The sequence below is a fragment of the Pezoporus flaviventris genome, unplaced genomic scaffold (assembly GCF_033815535.1).
Source record: "Pezoporus flaviventris isolate CSIRO_AGI_PZ_B2104156 unplaced genomic scaffold, CSIRO_AGI_Pfla_v1 ptg000001l, whole genome shotgun sequence".
NCBI classification, from domain to species: domain Eukaryota; kingdom Metazoa; phylum Chordata; class Aves; order Psittaciformes; family Psittacidae; genus Pezoporus; species Pezoporus flaviventris.
The window spans coordinates 30,769,696-30,786,303 of record NW_026892549.1 but is presented as its reverse complement, the minus strand read 5'-3'; positions in this window follow the sequence as shown (position 1 = coordinate 30,786,303).

Below are 16,608 nucleotides of genomic sequence, written 5' to 3'. Positions count from 1 at the left end.
TATTTACATGAGCAATATTTCTCAGAATAGATCCTGCCAGCCCTTTTTAGGGACTGCAAGTTTTATAGGCTTGGAATAGGTAATTTTTCTTTTCATTTGTACCCAGCAGAGCAGAAAATGCTGTTAAACCATTGAATTAATGGGTTATATAACAGTCTTTGTATGCTTCTTAAACTCTGTTCTCATCTCTGGTTATTGAGCATTGCCCACTTTCTGATTTCTATACACCCATGGGATGTACACTTTAATCCAAGAGCTTGTAAAAGAGAATCCTTAGCTGGTAAGATTCATGATATTCTTAAACAAAAGAAAACAAAACAACACCCCCCATTATTTTTTTTTTTGGGGGGGGGGGGGGGAGAGGGTGGCATTAAGGATAATTCTGGCTTTGAGGGCATTCTTTCTGAGTCCCAGACTACAAACAAAACACCTGTTGTGTAATGAATAGTGTGTACTGAGTTCATAAAAGGACAAATCGGGTTATGCATAGTAGGAGTGCCCAGGGATGCAATTTTGGGGTTTATTATAAAGGAAAAATAAAATACTTTCGCGGCAGAAATGTACCAGGAAACTGATGTTAGTAAAATGTTGTAACATGCTTTTGTTTTGCTTGGTAATTTTTTATGTTTTTAATTCTTTTTACTATTGAGGGAAATTAGTGGCTTTACAAGTTTTGGTACCTGGATCTAAAAGTTGTGTGCTCATCTCCCTTGCTATGGTGAATGAGAAGCAAGTATTTCTTGGTTTCCTTGACTTCTTTTTGATTCCCAGATTCTCATCTTTTCTGATTATGGCTGCTGTAGGAATGCTGTTGTCTTAGATGTGTGATATTTATTTATTCTGCTGAAGTAGGAAAATACTATTTAACAATAGAATATTTTTTTCAATGACGTCGCTGAAAAATCCTCCTTTGGGATCAAAGCTCTATGATATTAGAAAAAGGTAGGAGCAACCAGTGTTGTCCTGAATAATAGATTATGTAGGCAGGAGGATACAAGTAGCAAGATGAGAATGGGGAATACAAGTATACAGTAAAATGTTACTGGTTAAAACGCAGGCTGCAGTTTCATTTACGCTTCCTTAAGGCAAGACTGACTGGCTGCTCAGTTAACAAATCTAAGAGTATCCATCCATCAGAGCCTGGGGCAATCTGTGTGTCACACAGATTATCTAAAGGACAAATAGATGGATGGGTGACAGGACATATGTAGAAAAACATGCCCTGTGAGGTTATTTTTGGAGCAGTATAAGTCTAAACAATACTTTTCCAATAGGAGAATGGACTTCTGTAATTCACTCAAATTTGGGTGAGAGGATTTTGGAAATGTATGTAGATACAGGGGACTCTCTTCAGATTCCTGTGCTTAAATTTGCTTTAGGGTTAAAAGTCTTATTCATATACAGCCTATGCAATTATAAGACTCAGAGATGTGATGCTTTGAAGCTTCTAAGGTATGTTGTCCGTATGCCAGCACCCTTTTCAAAGTTTAAGGAATTAAATGGTGATCGCCTGCCCTTTGTTTTAGGTATTAGATTTTTAGATAGGTTCCTGTTCAATTAGTGGCACAATACAGCAATGGACAATGTTCTCAGTTAAGACCTAGTTATTTTACAAGTACTCTCTGCGGTGAATTTCACAGTTGTAGTGCACATTTTTATTTTTCAGATGGCATTATACATAAGCTAAAACCTGGCTATATCACTGAAAACCATTGCCACATGCTGATGCCTTCTTCCCCTTCAGTCTTTCCTCTTCCTGAGTGATAGGAATTGGTTCGCTTGTTTAGGTATTTGTTTCTGGAAACACTTATTTTCTATTAGCTCAACTTGCCATATGCCTTCACAGTGCAGAAAAGAGCTATCATATCTGTACTTGATTTCTTTACTTGCTTAAACAGAAGGATTAGTCACAGTAAAGAAACATAAATGCAAAAAAATAAATGCTTTTAGAATCTGAATATTTCCTTTCCATGTGTATTTCCTGTAGAAACATGGATGTTGTTTAAGGGCATCAATAATGCTATCTTTATAATGCCATCTAATGACTAATCCTATAGCTGGGATTGTTCTGGGTTATTTGTTTCTGCACAAATGTCACTTAAGGCATGGAAAGCTTCCTTACAGAAGTATTAGGTCCATTGTTTTCCATGTTAGATTTTCCCTTATCATTTCTCCCTACACAGATGGTTAAACAATCCTAGAAAAGGATTGTTTAGAGACAATTGTGTGTGTGTGGAAGTCAATAAAACATTAAAACAAGCAAACTCCAAACCCTGCTTCTTGCAGAGTCTTTAGTGGGTGGAATTGATAGTAACTGTTGAAATATACCAATTCTATTTTCTGTACTAAAGGGGATCAGATACCGGGGTAAGAACATTGCCAGATTTCATGTAGGTGCTTGTAGATAATACAAAAGAGGGATAATCTAGTGATATAGGGTTACTGACTTTAAAGTATTTTTATTATAGGTCTCTTAATCCATTTTCTGCAACTTTCTAAAGGGACAGTGAAATAAAAAGCATTCAACTATTGTGCTGCCTCTAAACACATCCACTTAAGTCTTCTTAAAGCAAAATAAGATAAAAGAAGATGTAACATATTTAGGAGGAGGGAAAGTCTGCAGAGTCATGGCTGACTGGTCATCAGTGATAAATCAGCTTTTGGGAAACTGGGGATAAGAAGAGGACTCGGACACTATGTGGATAATTTTATCCTAATGGGCTGAAGGTCAGATGCTGTATATGGCAGTAATTAAAATATTATGTTACAATTCTGAGAATGGCAATCTGTTTCTCTAATCAATAAACAGTGTCAAACAGCTGAAGAGCTGCAAGTTACAATTCCCCAATCACATGTATGTGGCTATTACATTGCAAGTGCATAGTTAATCAATTGACTAACATCTGTGAAATGTCTCTTCTTTTAGATGCCGAGAGATTTTTCTGTTGGATAAATTCCTGAATAACACTGAATGCTGGTAAGCTTCAGCAAGGCTTTGAAGTGTTAATACAGTTTCTGTTTTTACCGATTAGAAATTAGTGTTGAACAAATGGCTGAATTTGTGCTATTTTCTTGAGGCCAGTGTTGTGTGGGAGGGGATCTGTGTTTTTCCAGGAGAGGCATGTGCTGATCTAGGGAAAGAGGAAGGGAAAATTATATTATTCAGATGACTTCATGGCCTTTTTTTTCATAAGGGGTATGGTGAAGAAGAAGCGTCAGCTGCATCACTGGAAACTACTTGGGAATAAAACATTGTGGCTAGTCAATCAATGCTTTTAAAATACATTGCCAAAGGGATTCACCTTCAGTGTACTCCCTTAAACAAACTGAAGGAAAATCCTCCATAGATTCATTAATTAAGATATTTTCATTGTAGTTGCTGAGTTGTTCAGAGAGGCATTTTTATTCTCAGCTTGAATTGTCTGAAGTCAATCAAGATATTTCATGGTAAAAAGTCAGTTCTTGTGGTATGACTGCTGGCTGGTAGAAAGCCAATTAGAGTCAAAGAGCGTGAAAATTGGATAGAGTTATCTATTAAGGATGCTAGTAGCTCTGCTGCTCACAAAAAGCAGAATACACAATGGATATAAAATAGATGCAGGAAAAGATCATGGACAAAGTGTCTGAGAAATTGTCAAGGAATTGCACTAGGAATTAAAAGAAAAAAAGTAGTATTTACTAAAAAATAAGTTACTTCTTTCTGCCCATGAATCCGATAAGGGCAGATGAACTAAGATGCCTTATGGGGGTGGGTGCTGCCTTGATAAAATAGTCATTTTAGGAGCATGAGGAATGCTAGAAAACCAATGGCATCTTGTGGCAGCTGGATCATAAACTGCCTTGAGTTAAAGGTGCTTTCTACAAGACCATCAGGATGTTTTTTAGATATGGAAAACACCATTTAGTTGATCCTGTGTAGGAGCTAAATCCTAGGCTGTAAGAGAGTAAGTTTATTTGCAGAGTAGTAGTGCGCATTTTCACATTGAGACAAGGTGGTGGAGGAAATTGTGTGGATAGAAAATGGTGAATTTCAGGTAGGCAAGAAAATCTAACCAAGTCCTTATATTAGGGCAACTCATGTATGCTTATCCTATGAACCAGCCAAATGAAGCAATCAAGAAAGGTGGAAGCAGCAGGGAACTTTATGGCCTTTTGCAGCTATTGCTTCCTCAAGCAAGCAATATTGCAGCCAGAGCAGGAAGAGGTTGCTTTTGGGTTGGCTCTGGGCAGGAGTCTGTGCCTCTGCTGCAATATTTAGGTCTAAGCAGCGGTGGTCACAGTGAATTAGGATGGCAGTGCTGGTGGAGGGATGACAAGATAGAGAAGGAAGGGCCGTGTTGATCAAGGCCTACTGGTGGGCCACTGGCCTGACCTTGTCATGTCCCCAGGGAGGTGCTCAGGCCTGGGTCTGCCCCATCCCTGGTGAGTGGTGGGACAGGCACTGTCAGCCTGGAGAGCTCTTGCCTAGGTAGCTGCTGGGCACATGGTGCTCCAGGGCATTGTTAACCAGAGTGGCTGGGGAGGCTGGCACGTGTCAGCACAGTTAAGCATAAAGGGGCTGTGGGAGGACAAAGCAGGTGTGGGAGCTCTCTGAGAAGAAACACATCCATCCACTAGAGCAGTAGGAACTGCCACGCTGCCAACACCAGCCTTTTGTGGAGGATTGTATTGAACCTGATGGCTTGATTTGCCACGTAGTATTGGAATTAGCAGGATTCTTAAATGTTTTTGGTACATGGCTGATCTCTGCTGCTAGAGGCAAAATATGCACGGGGTTCCAGCTTCTTTGCAGCAGTGGGGCTTAACTCCCTGCAGAGTAAACCCTAAGTCTGAGGTCAGAGAAAAAGCATAAAGAGCAGGCTCCTCCACTGTTCCTCACTACCTGTTCTGGCAATGCCGGTAATTGCTTTTAGCTACTATTGGCTTTACACAAAGGAAATACCTCAACAGAAAACATCACCTGACTGAAAGTTAGAAGCTTGGGAAATAGATTTCATTGCTAGATTAGAACAAATTGCTTTTTAGGTCTATTTGCAATTAGCTCAGCAGTGTATTGTCCTTGTACTGTAGTGGTTTTGATTTCATATAGACTCATGAGAACATCTTGTATTCAGTTTTTAATTAGATTAACCAACATAATATATTTATTTTGAAACCAGCTGTACAGCTGCAAGGTATCTGTGAGCATTTTGGGCAGACACTAAGTATGGTACAGTGCCACTATTGACTCCAATGGGGATTGTCTCACAGTTGGCATTAAAAACCCTGCTTTATAATCTGCCTACACTGGGTGTACTGGGTGTCCGGTGCATAATCCAGTTCAGATAAACAACTGTGATGTGAATAAAGTTGAGAAGCCAGTCCATGAAGACGGCATAGTATCTGAAGACATATATGTTTTTAAAAATGGAAGCCTTCGAAACTTGTGTCATTTTTTTTGAGCTGCCTTTTATATATCATCTAGACAGTGTTTATTTTGCACTGTACACTAGGGCAGTGCAGAGTGAATTTTACAGTTGACAATCCTGTCCTTGTGATTTTTTTGTTTGGAAGTGGTGTGCTCAGCTTCATCATCATCTGACGGCTGTGGCATTTCAAAGGACGAAGACAAAATGAAACAAGAAACCAAAGGGTGATTGTGCGGGCTGGCATGGAAGGTAGAGGTGGGAGCTCATTTTCCCAGACTTTCTTTGGCACTTTGGAAAATCATTTAAGCCTGATTCTCAAAACAACTAAAAGCTTGAGCCCCCGTAATGTTATTAATCAGTGATCCTTATGCTCCTAGATACTTTCAGACTTGGACTTTAGGGTCTCCTTCTGTTTCTTCCTCGCCTTATCTTACTGGGTTGTTAAACGCTCAGAGCCCTGAGGCACTGTGACAACTGGGGAAAAGATGCTAATGGTACAGGAAAGCTAACCTCCTTACTCATTATCTGCTGTCCCATCATTAGCTGCACATGGAAGAATGTTCATTTTGTGGAACTCTTCTGTCTATATAGTGCAGGTTTTGTACATATGCACTTTTCACAGTTCTTTTACGTTTCAGGGCACAGTGTACTCTATACCTTTAAAACAGTTCTTGGAAAAACTTGACTTCCATCAGCCTATGTTTATATTAGGATTCAAATAACTTACAAATGCTTAAAATATGATCTGATATATTTCTGCAAGCATTCACAAAGAAAAAAACATGATATTGGTCTTTAAAGTTTCAGTCAGACGTGCCTCAAAACGAATGAAATCTTGTCTTTTAGTGTATCTCCAATACTTTTTAGGTGATTACACAAAAGGCTATTAGGGAGACAGTATGACTTGTGGAACTTGCCTTAATATAAGGAAATCTTGTTTTGATTTTTTTTAAAATGTGAAAAAAATGTATTTTTTTTTCTTCTGAAAGACTGTGTATTGAGTTAAAGCAATATTGCAAGGTCTTGAAACTCTTTTGGAATATAGTGCATGTACCAGTTAATCAAGGTCAGCTTCAAGAAGCAAAGTTAAGTCTGTCAGAGGTAATATTTTTGAATGTATTTTCACTCTGTAATTGAAATTAATGTTGAGTCATTCTTTCCAGTAACTTCACAAGCAGACAAATTTGAGTTGACAGAAGGATAAAAGGTCTTAATATAGGCTTTCCAAGAGATAGCTCAAAATGTGGCCAGGGTTCTATATCACTTCCTGAAACGATAATGTGAATGCTAATTGATCTAGGGACACTCCCGGAAGTCATGTAGCAAAAGCCTGTCTTCATTTTAGTCAGGAACTACTATTTGCAGAGTGAGACAAAGAGAGCAGGTGGAAAAGTTAAGGATACTTACCTTGAGGTTAAAATGTACTTTCCATTAAAGCATACAATAACTGCATTGTCTTCATATACAAGGTTAGAGCTATGGTTGCCTATTATCTGCAACAGTTTTTATAATGTGTTATCTACATTTTCTTGTTATGTCAAATTACTAGTTACAGCTTTTATTCATATTTGAGAGATCTATTTGCAGTAGATCTCAGCAAAATATCTGGACAAAATAGACTGTAAAGGATTAGGAAATACTTAGGAAGGTAATTGAAAACATTTTGGCCATAGAAATAAATGAAAAGAGAAGAATGATTGGATACATTTTAATCTGTTTAAAGTTTCCATCTTCTGTGAACATGCATTCAGAATTTAATTTTGGGCATATTCATCTAAATTAATAATCTGAACACCTTGTGAGAGTTTTCTACTCTAGATGGTGCAGAACTAAGTATAATGAATAAAAAAATAACAGATCTTGCTTAAAACAAGTAAAGCTAAAAATGAGATAACTGTTGGAAACTTGACAATCCTTGGGGATTTTTGATCCAGTAGGAATTCTAGACAGGTAGATTTATTGAAATTTAGGAAGCTTATATTGTTAAGTAGGGCTAACTTTAAGTGGTTGTAAAACTGATTTCCATTCAGAAATAACAATAATGTGCTAGAAGTACTTATTCCTAATCTCTGAGGTATGGAGTAAACTGAAAATGTGTATTTGTTAAGACACTGGAAGAAGCATACTGGAGAACAGGTACTAGTGAATTAAATGTAACCATTCTGAAAAATCTAGAAGTTCAACTTTGTTTTCAATTTCTCTAATTTTTTTCTTTCTCTTTTCTGTCATCTGGTATGTTTCATCAGTGGAGTCTCTTCTGTTATTTTCAGGGTTATTGAATGTCCTTTTGTTCCTGAACAAATGCTATGAAAAGCATAGACTAATATTTACAGTTATTCAAACTAAGGCATGCCAGAAACTTGTTGAAGCAACACGAGGACTCAGCATTAGGAGACCACAGTAATAATTTTCCATTCTACAAAGCTTGATATTCCAGTCTTATTTATAATATTACTTACTTTTATCTCTGGAGACAGAAAAAAGGTTTTTGCTGTGCTCTAAGTTTACTGTAATGTTTCTCTCCTGGATGTTAAATTAATGTAGAAATCAGTAAGGTACCTGGAACTGCAGAAGAGACAGTGTTCTCCTCTTAATTCTGGCAGCTGGGTGTGCATCAATGGTACATTTTGTTGGATATTTTCTTAGAAGCCTTTTGTTAGTTCTTCTGAGCTCCTTGAGGCTTTTTTGATTTAAGTGTTGTGTCTTGTGGTTACTTCTGTGGGTCACGGTCAAATATCACTACTGCTGCTTGGCAGTGATTTAACCATTGATTTCTTCCTTGGTTTTCTGCCACTGGTAACTGTGTACTACCAGTTATCTTGTAACTACACAATTATCTTTAGAATGTTTTTTGATTAATTATCCTCTAACGCTATCCACTGTTTTCTGTATGCCCTAACATTATTGGATTCTTTTATGGGCTGACATGTCTTTTTACTCAGTGACCTTTCCAGGCTGCACACAAGTGTCTGTTTCTCTATTTCTTGTGTTTGGGTTTTTTTTGTTTGTGTTTGTTTGTTTTTTTCCCCTGCAGTTTCTTTAAAATCTGGCACTAGGTGGTTATAAAATGCATCTCTGTCAGGAGCTATGAATTGTGGACAGACTGAATCAAGCTCTCTTACCATATTGGAGTAGTCTGACTATCACTGTAATTTTTTCCCTATTTTTTTTCTCACCATTAAGTTAAATACAATCAAAATATGCAATTTAAAGTATAGTTTTTTGCAGGTTTGTATTTTCCCTATAGAAATCAGGTTCTTCAACTAATACATGGAAAACAATGAGGCAGAATATTATACTGTCATGTCTCTGATAACTATTTATGCATATATTGTTTCAAAAGCATATCTCTTCCTGCAAATTCCTTAGAATATTTGGTTCCAGCCAGCAATGTGTAGCTTTTAGGCTTGTAATAACTCACTTTTTATTCATTTTTAAATGTAATACATCGAGGAAAATTTATGAACATTCTACTCTTCCTATGCCTTGTGTTGTCAAATACCCTGCAAATTAAATACTGTAAGATGAAGTAGAAAGCATGTTTTTTAAACATTAGTAAGAGTCATGTTAACCAATGGGTAAACCCCTTGTTTATTAACTCTGGAATAAACGCTGGACACTCAGACTAATTTCTAAGCAAGCTAGACATTTTATCAGAGCTGCAGATGTATTTCTTTCCATCTGAAAGTATGTTGCTGCCAATTTTTACAGCATGTGTTCTTGGAGTGGCTGAAGTCTGGAGTCTGTATCAAGTATTAGCCAGGCCGATGCTGCCTTATCTCAAGTCATGGGCTTGTTCCCATCTGAATTGAGCAAAAGGAAGCATGAATGACATGAAAACTGCATTACTGTTAAACTTGTTGGGCATGATTAGCTACCTTGGTGGCCATAAAATCTCACATCTCACACAGAGCATAACCAAAAGAGAATTACAGCCTTTCAAAAAATGCTGGCAATAGCCATAAACGTCTACTTTAATCAGAACATAGTCCTATTATTAATCACAATGCGAAATAATAGACTGTTTTTAGCAGAACTGAGGGCTACAATTTGACTCATCACTAAGCCCACGTTCAGAAGCACTGATTTAGAAATTTCTTTTTGCTGTTACCAAAGAAAGAGTCAGCCAAGGCTGTGTGTATGAATTTCTGTAATGCTGGACAGACGTAACCTCAGAAGATAGTTTTCTATTGGTATCTGCTATAACTGTGGCCTTCTGCTGAGCAATAATTTTTCATTACTCATTCCTTCTGTCCCCCTTGTGTCAGATTTAGCGACTGTATGTTAGTTCTCTGACTTGATTTTTGTCACCGAGTGGAGTTCAGGTGAACCACTGTGTTGAAAAACTTTTTGCTGAGGATGATCGTACTCCTGCAATCTCCTTCACCAACTCATGCTGGAGCAATTAAGTCTAACTTCAAGGAGGCATGCTACTGAGAGAATACTGTTCTTTCATGGTTACTGCTTAGTGGGATAGTATCTGTCAGATCAGTTTTCTGTTGAACAGATTTGCCTTCTGCTACTTTGTCAAATCTGATGCAAGAGAACCAGCAGAAGCAGGTGGTCAGAAAAAAGGGGTCCAGCCTCATTCTGCAGTAGTCTGCAGTTTCCCCAGAGTGAGTCTAACAGGAAGCTGTGACCTCAGACACATTAATTTGATTGCTGTGGGATGCTCTAGTTAACTGCTTTGGAATTTCTGTTTTAATTCAATACTGGAATTTCACAATAGACTTTCATGGGATTGTTGCTGTTTCCAGAGGAGAGCAGATGATGATGACAACGTTGGCTACCACTTTTCTGAACCTTAAAAGTGATCTTTCCCTGATAAGAATGTGCACTTCTCATAAATCTCACTTTATCCAAATTGATCTGCTCCAAAATGAAGTAATGGGAGAGAAGCACACATAATTTTGCAGCAGTCTTTTCAGTTAGATGTTGGTGGCAGATTGAAACCTAGTTGCGTCTGATTTAAGTGTTGTTTTTCCAGGAAAAAAGTGGAGGATGCTTAGTCTTAAGTATTTTTTCTCATGTTGCCATATTCTATCCTCTAGACTTTTATAGATTTTGATGATGATTTACACATGAAGGGACTAATGTTTGGTTCCCTGCTTTGTTATAATTATCTATTTTCTGTACACTCATGGATACAAAATCCTATTACCTTGGTTCATAATTTGAAAAATGAAGATTTTCTTTCCCTAAGTGTAGAAATTACCATACCGAATGCAGAAAACTCATGAGGATGTTTGTAAAGTGACATGTATGATTTATGATACATAAAACGGGCCTTAGGTTTTTTTGTTATAGTAGAAAATGTTAGGAGAAAGGTTCGCATAATCAGTATTGCCTTTTCACAGGATTATGCTAATTAAAGGCAGATTTAATGATTGCATATAAATTTTAATTGTATAACAAAAATACTTTCTGATATGAAGTAATTTGGATTGACAAGAGCTGTTTCATCCATTTTCATGTCATTCTCTATCCTACTATTTAAATTTCTTGGGTCTTATATGTTTACTGACTGTATGTGTTTGAACTACTCCATTGCCTTAGGCACCATGCATTTGCATTCACCTACAAAGGGCAAAGTAGGTGTAGAACATTCCTACTTAGATCTCGAGAGCCTATGCTCCACTCAGTACAAACGCAAAGGATTGCACCAGGGCTCAAAACCTGCTGTTGTCCAGTATTCAGTAGTGATATGATGCATTGCATGGAAAAGGGGAAGTTTTTTCTGTAGCATGTCACTATTTCTGTTGATTATCATGGGGATTTGCTTCAGCTTTAACAAGAGAAACAAAAGAAAAGCCCAGTTCAAGGAACTGTGTGCATTCAAGGTCTTCATTTAAAACTGCCACTTCTCATTGAACCAAACGGCATGACAGTCAGTACTAAATGAGAAGGAAATTCATTGCCATTCTATCGCTATTGACTTTGCCAGAAGTTATTTGTCTCTTAACTCTCTAATAATTCATAAAAGCAATAAAGCTGTGTTAGGGAACTCTGGATGTGCTGTGCTATAGTTCTGTATTGGAGAAGATTTATTCCACTTGTACTGGAGCAGTGTTATGATACATGTACCCGAGTCGCTGCTGCAACATACGTAAGCCTAACATGTAACCTACATTATGTTGTGCAGTATAGTTACAATATGCAACTTCTGGAAGTGTCTGTGCAGTTATATACTGAAATAAGGTTAAGTCTTCATCCACAAATTTTACTTAATTCAACTGCTGGCATCACAAGGGTTTGAGATCAGGATCTTGGCAATCCAGTGATGGTATAAGAAGCAATCTTTTGTGCTCTGGTCCTGTACCTTTCGGCCTGCTGCCTACCATGTGCTTTCACTGGGGATTTTAGCTTTGCTGAAAGTTGTCCAGTGACATTGTGTGTGGTTGTGCTTGATACAGTTGATGAACAGACATTGCTTGTTGCCTCAGCTTACTAGCAATAAAACACTGCAGCCGTTCAGCTTTGTCCTCAGCCTGCAGGGACAGGAAATAGTTGCATATGGCTTTCTGGAATAAAAATGAAAATGAGACCCTCAAGTTATACATAACCAAAGTCAAAAGCAACTACAAAATTCTTTCAGAGGAATAGCAGTATTGGGATCAGGTTAACAAAAAAAAAAAAAGGAAAAAAAAATTAAAAATAGTTGAAAATTTATTTGGTGAGATATTCCAAAGTGTGAGGTGGTGTTCTTGTTTGCTGCCTAGCAACAAGGCCAGCTTTAAGAGCAGGAAAGTATGCGTCTGCCTAATCTATCAAGAACAACTCTCTACACAATTACAATCCTTAGTAATAAATTATTAACAGATATTAATTATTATAATAAATTGCTTCCTGCTAAAATTTTTAAATTGACAAATGATGAAACCTATATAGGGAAAATTGCAAAAAAGCTGACCTTATTTTCTAGCAAAGGCAAGAAAAGTTGCCTGGAAGCATGCAGTTCCCCTACTATGTAGGATTAATATGCTGCCATAACACACATGAGCTAGAAGTGATTCCACCCCTGAATGTGGAAAGCACTTTCTTTAGAATTTGTTTAGATCATAGGTTATGAGAATAAATGGAAATGCATTATCTTCTCTAGTACTTTTTCTGCAAAGGTGTAGGGTTATTGTTGCAGTTGAAAAACTTTAGATGTCTCTGGGTATTCAGGTTAGAAGATCTAAAACTAAAATATGGCTTGGTCTTACAGATGTATTTACTGTTTATCATTCTATATTTGCTTTTCATGTCATTAGAGGTAGGAGAAGGTTTTTACTTAATGTATTAGTAATTCCATGTGTACAGTTCCATATTTAAGTTCCTGGAATTTCTTTTCTCGTGACAGAAATAATTCAATTTCCGAGTTTTCAAGTTGCAGCTACATATATCAGATGGAGCCAAATACTGGCATTTGTTTTAAATCCTGAGGTATCTTCTAAAATTTTGCTTGTGAGTCAGTTCCATGTAAGTTTCATAGCAGGCTCGTGATTTAGGCAGCTAGACACGGACATGGGTGGCTAACTGTATGTTACTATGTTGGCGATGATAAACAATACTGTTTGCTTTAAGCATGAGTATTTTCTAGGATGTGCTGTACAGAAGAAAGCTGCCATTTATTCCAATGCAAATGCTTCCATTTTTTATGTTATATAAATACAGTAACAAGGAAACTTATGAACTGCACTTCTTATTTCCATGCATTTTTTTCAGTGGTAAATTTAACAGTGAAGAATTGCTGCAAGTAGACAGAAGGCTTTTCCTGATAACAGATGGGGAGGATCTTGACCTATCCTTTGTCAAATATCACATGAGTCAGGCTACCTGATTGCCATCAGGCTGCATGCCTGGGTGGGCGCCAATGTGGCCAGGTAGGGTATAACAATAGCCATTCATCACGCCCAGCCTGTTTCTTCCCTCCATCAGTAAGATAAAATGGTCTAACATAATCAGCTCTATAAGGAGACACAAGGCTTGCTGGTACTTTGTTCTTGGGGGAGAACCCTGTAAAAACAAACACATCTTCAAACAGGCCAGGAAACCTCCCACTACATTTCTAATGCAGTAACTGTGATAGCAGACTTATTCATTGATTAATTTGCTCTGGGACTCTTCTGTAGGTTTTGCCTCCCTCTTGTCAGCACAAAGGGATTTTTTTGTTTGCTTATTGCTGTATTTCTGCTGCAACAGATAATGGCGTGGCAATGAGAACGGTGCCACATGGCTTCTGCTATTTATGGTGGTGGAAACACACAGACAGAGGGCACGTAACAGGGAAACTATGTAAGATAATAAGGGCCTAGACTAATCCTAGGAAAGATTATTGCTTGGATTAAATAGGCTTTGGATATTTTTCTCTGCAGTGTTTCTGGCAAATTTTTCATTAGGTGTTAGCTGCCTGTTATGTTTATTTTGCACATGCTTGCTTTTGGATTCCTGAAGTTTTTTGTCAAAAGAACTGTGTTCAGCTCATGGGGACTCGTAGCACCCATGTTTGGTACATATATACCAAGTCCCATGTCCGGTCAGTCTAACAGGAATCTGCATTTGTTATCCGAAATGATAAAGATGAATGTGACCACACCTTGTCTGAGTAGTCATAGATTGCTGCCCAGAAACCCTGAATGGTCCTGCAAGCCTTATCCCACTCTAAGAACTGATATTTTTCATAGAGAGACACTAAGAGAAAAGCTGCCATGAACGATTTATAATCTATGCAGTCAAAGGAAAAGAATTCTCTTCCATGTTTTACATACTGTGAACACAGGACTGTCAAGTTTATTGAATTCAGCAGCAGTGGTTTGAGATGTTACCCTCCACAGCTGTCTGCCACATGGCTGAATACCACACAGTAGTCTGGATGGCAAAATGGGATTTTCTTTGAGTAGTGGAACACACAAATATCTTGTCTGAGGACTCCTTATTAGCTATGTATGGAAATGAGAGCATAAAAGAGCTTTCTCTGTCCCAGAATTTTATTAGTAGGACATGTTTAAACTCCACTCTAAAGCTTTTTTTTATATATATATATTAAATTTGGTTTGGTTTTGGTTCTTAATACCACCTTTCATCTTCATACTGACAAAATAAAACAGGGCTAAGTTTGATTCATTTAAGATTGCTCACAGAACACAGTACCTTGTACTGCAGCTTTTTATTAAAAATGAAAATTCCAGCCCCCCTTCCATTTTGAAAAGGAGTAGAAAACACATGTTAGGGACTCAAACAACTGAATGTTTGCTGTGTCTAAATTTAATTTCCAAGTCTTTGACTGCAATTCTTTTCTTAATGTTTTAATAAATTCAAGGATTTTAAGGCCACTGGGTACCACTGTGATAATCTGTTATAATTTTCCATGTAACAGCTGCCAGATAATTTTATCTATATTAAGTCCATAATTTATAATTTTGTTCATCTTGAGGCTTGTTACTGTTGAAATTAGAGGAAGAAAAGAATTGCCTTTAAGAACATCATCTGGATGAGAGACCTGGGCCTTTCTTCCATTCTGTAAAGCAATGGAGGTACTGAGTACATCTGGGAGTGCTTTATGCTCCCTCTGTTTCTGTTAGTTTTGCTATACTTTAATACCCAGATTGTATTTGTATCAGCACCTAAAATTAAGGTGTTGGCAACATTGTTGGTGGTGTGTTTGCGAGAAGTACCCAGATCATATTTGTAACAACACTTAATATTGAGGTGTTTTATATGTTTCTGGTGGCGTTTGTGAGAAATTGTCTGAGTTTGCAGGAAGCTGAAAGTGTTGGTTGAAGGAAGCGTGGGGGACAGAGAAAAGAATCAGTTTTGGTCAAGTGTACTACAAATAACACCTCCTTATATGTAGAAAATAATCATTTGGGGATTTCCCTCCTTGCCAGGAAAACATTTTTTATTTTAGCATGTAAGGATGTAAAATCCAAGGTGTAATGAAAACTAACATTTATTTCAAATATTTAATCAAAACATGAATATTTTATACTATTTTACTTTGAAAGTGTTTAAACTGAAGCTAACTGGGCCTTGAAACGATTCAGATTTTAATTTTGAAAAAGTTGCAGCAAAACTTTTGACATCTTCCCCTTTTTTTTCTTCCCCTTTTGAATCAAAATAGCTTGCCAAAGTGGATGCAAATTTGAAAAATGTTAGTCAAAAGTTGATTTATTTTTTTCCAAGAAAAATCCATCTGCATTTGTTTTTAGGATCTGAACTGCTTAAAAAGAAAACTTCTAATACTATTACTTTACAGCCTGCAATCAACATCACAATGTGTATTTCAGGTACCTACTATTTAAAGTGATTTAAGACAGACATAATTCTAAATATACTTATTTTTAACAGAGAATTTCAATCAAGGGTTATGTTCTAAACTGCTATTTTTCAGTTTTATGACTTTCAGGATTTTAAGGCTTTAGTTCAGGTATGATTCTATGCTGCTCTTTGAACAGGAGGTACAGTCCATTTATATGCTTTTCTCTCGAGAGCTGTGATAGATTTCTTCTGTAGGGTGTCGATAAGTGCTCGTTAGCACTTTCCTGTGGAGCTGGGCTTGATTGATTTAGAGAGCATGAAGGCATTGATTTGTTTACATTTTCTCAGGTGCAGAAGGAAAAATCCTGCTCTCCTGCTGGATAGGGTTAGAGGGGGACAGCTGAGGTTAGGCTTACACGGAAGCTCTGCTTCCACTCACCCTATCGAAGCCATTGGAGCTGCCTGGAAAGTGGTGGGGGGGCCAAGGTGAGCCCCACAGTGTGCCAAGAGACAGCATCTCTCCACTGCCTCATGGAAAGTGGTTTAAGGCTGGTGTGTTTTAGCAAATGTGGATAGATCTGTGTTTTCCACTGAGGTGTTGCGCAGATGCAGACAAATAATGCAGTACAGCTGATTTAGGTAACTGTATTAATGAAAGTTGAAGTAAAACTGTTTAGCAATCAAGTTTGTTCATAGCAATGCACTTTCTAAAACTTCTAAAAATGGACCATATGGAAAGTTGTAACTTCATAGGAATTCCTGTTTTATTTGATAGTACGGGAAATACTAAGCACATGAAAACATTGGCATAACATAGCAAGAATTAGTACAAGACCTATGAAATACTTACTGTCACAGTTACAACGGCTGAGTTACGTATGGAATACTATTTTCTGTGTTACTCAGAATTTACATTTGCTTTTTTGAGATTTTTATTCACTTTCTGCAGTACTAAAACAAC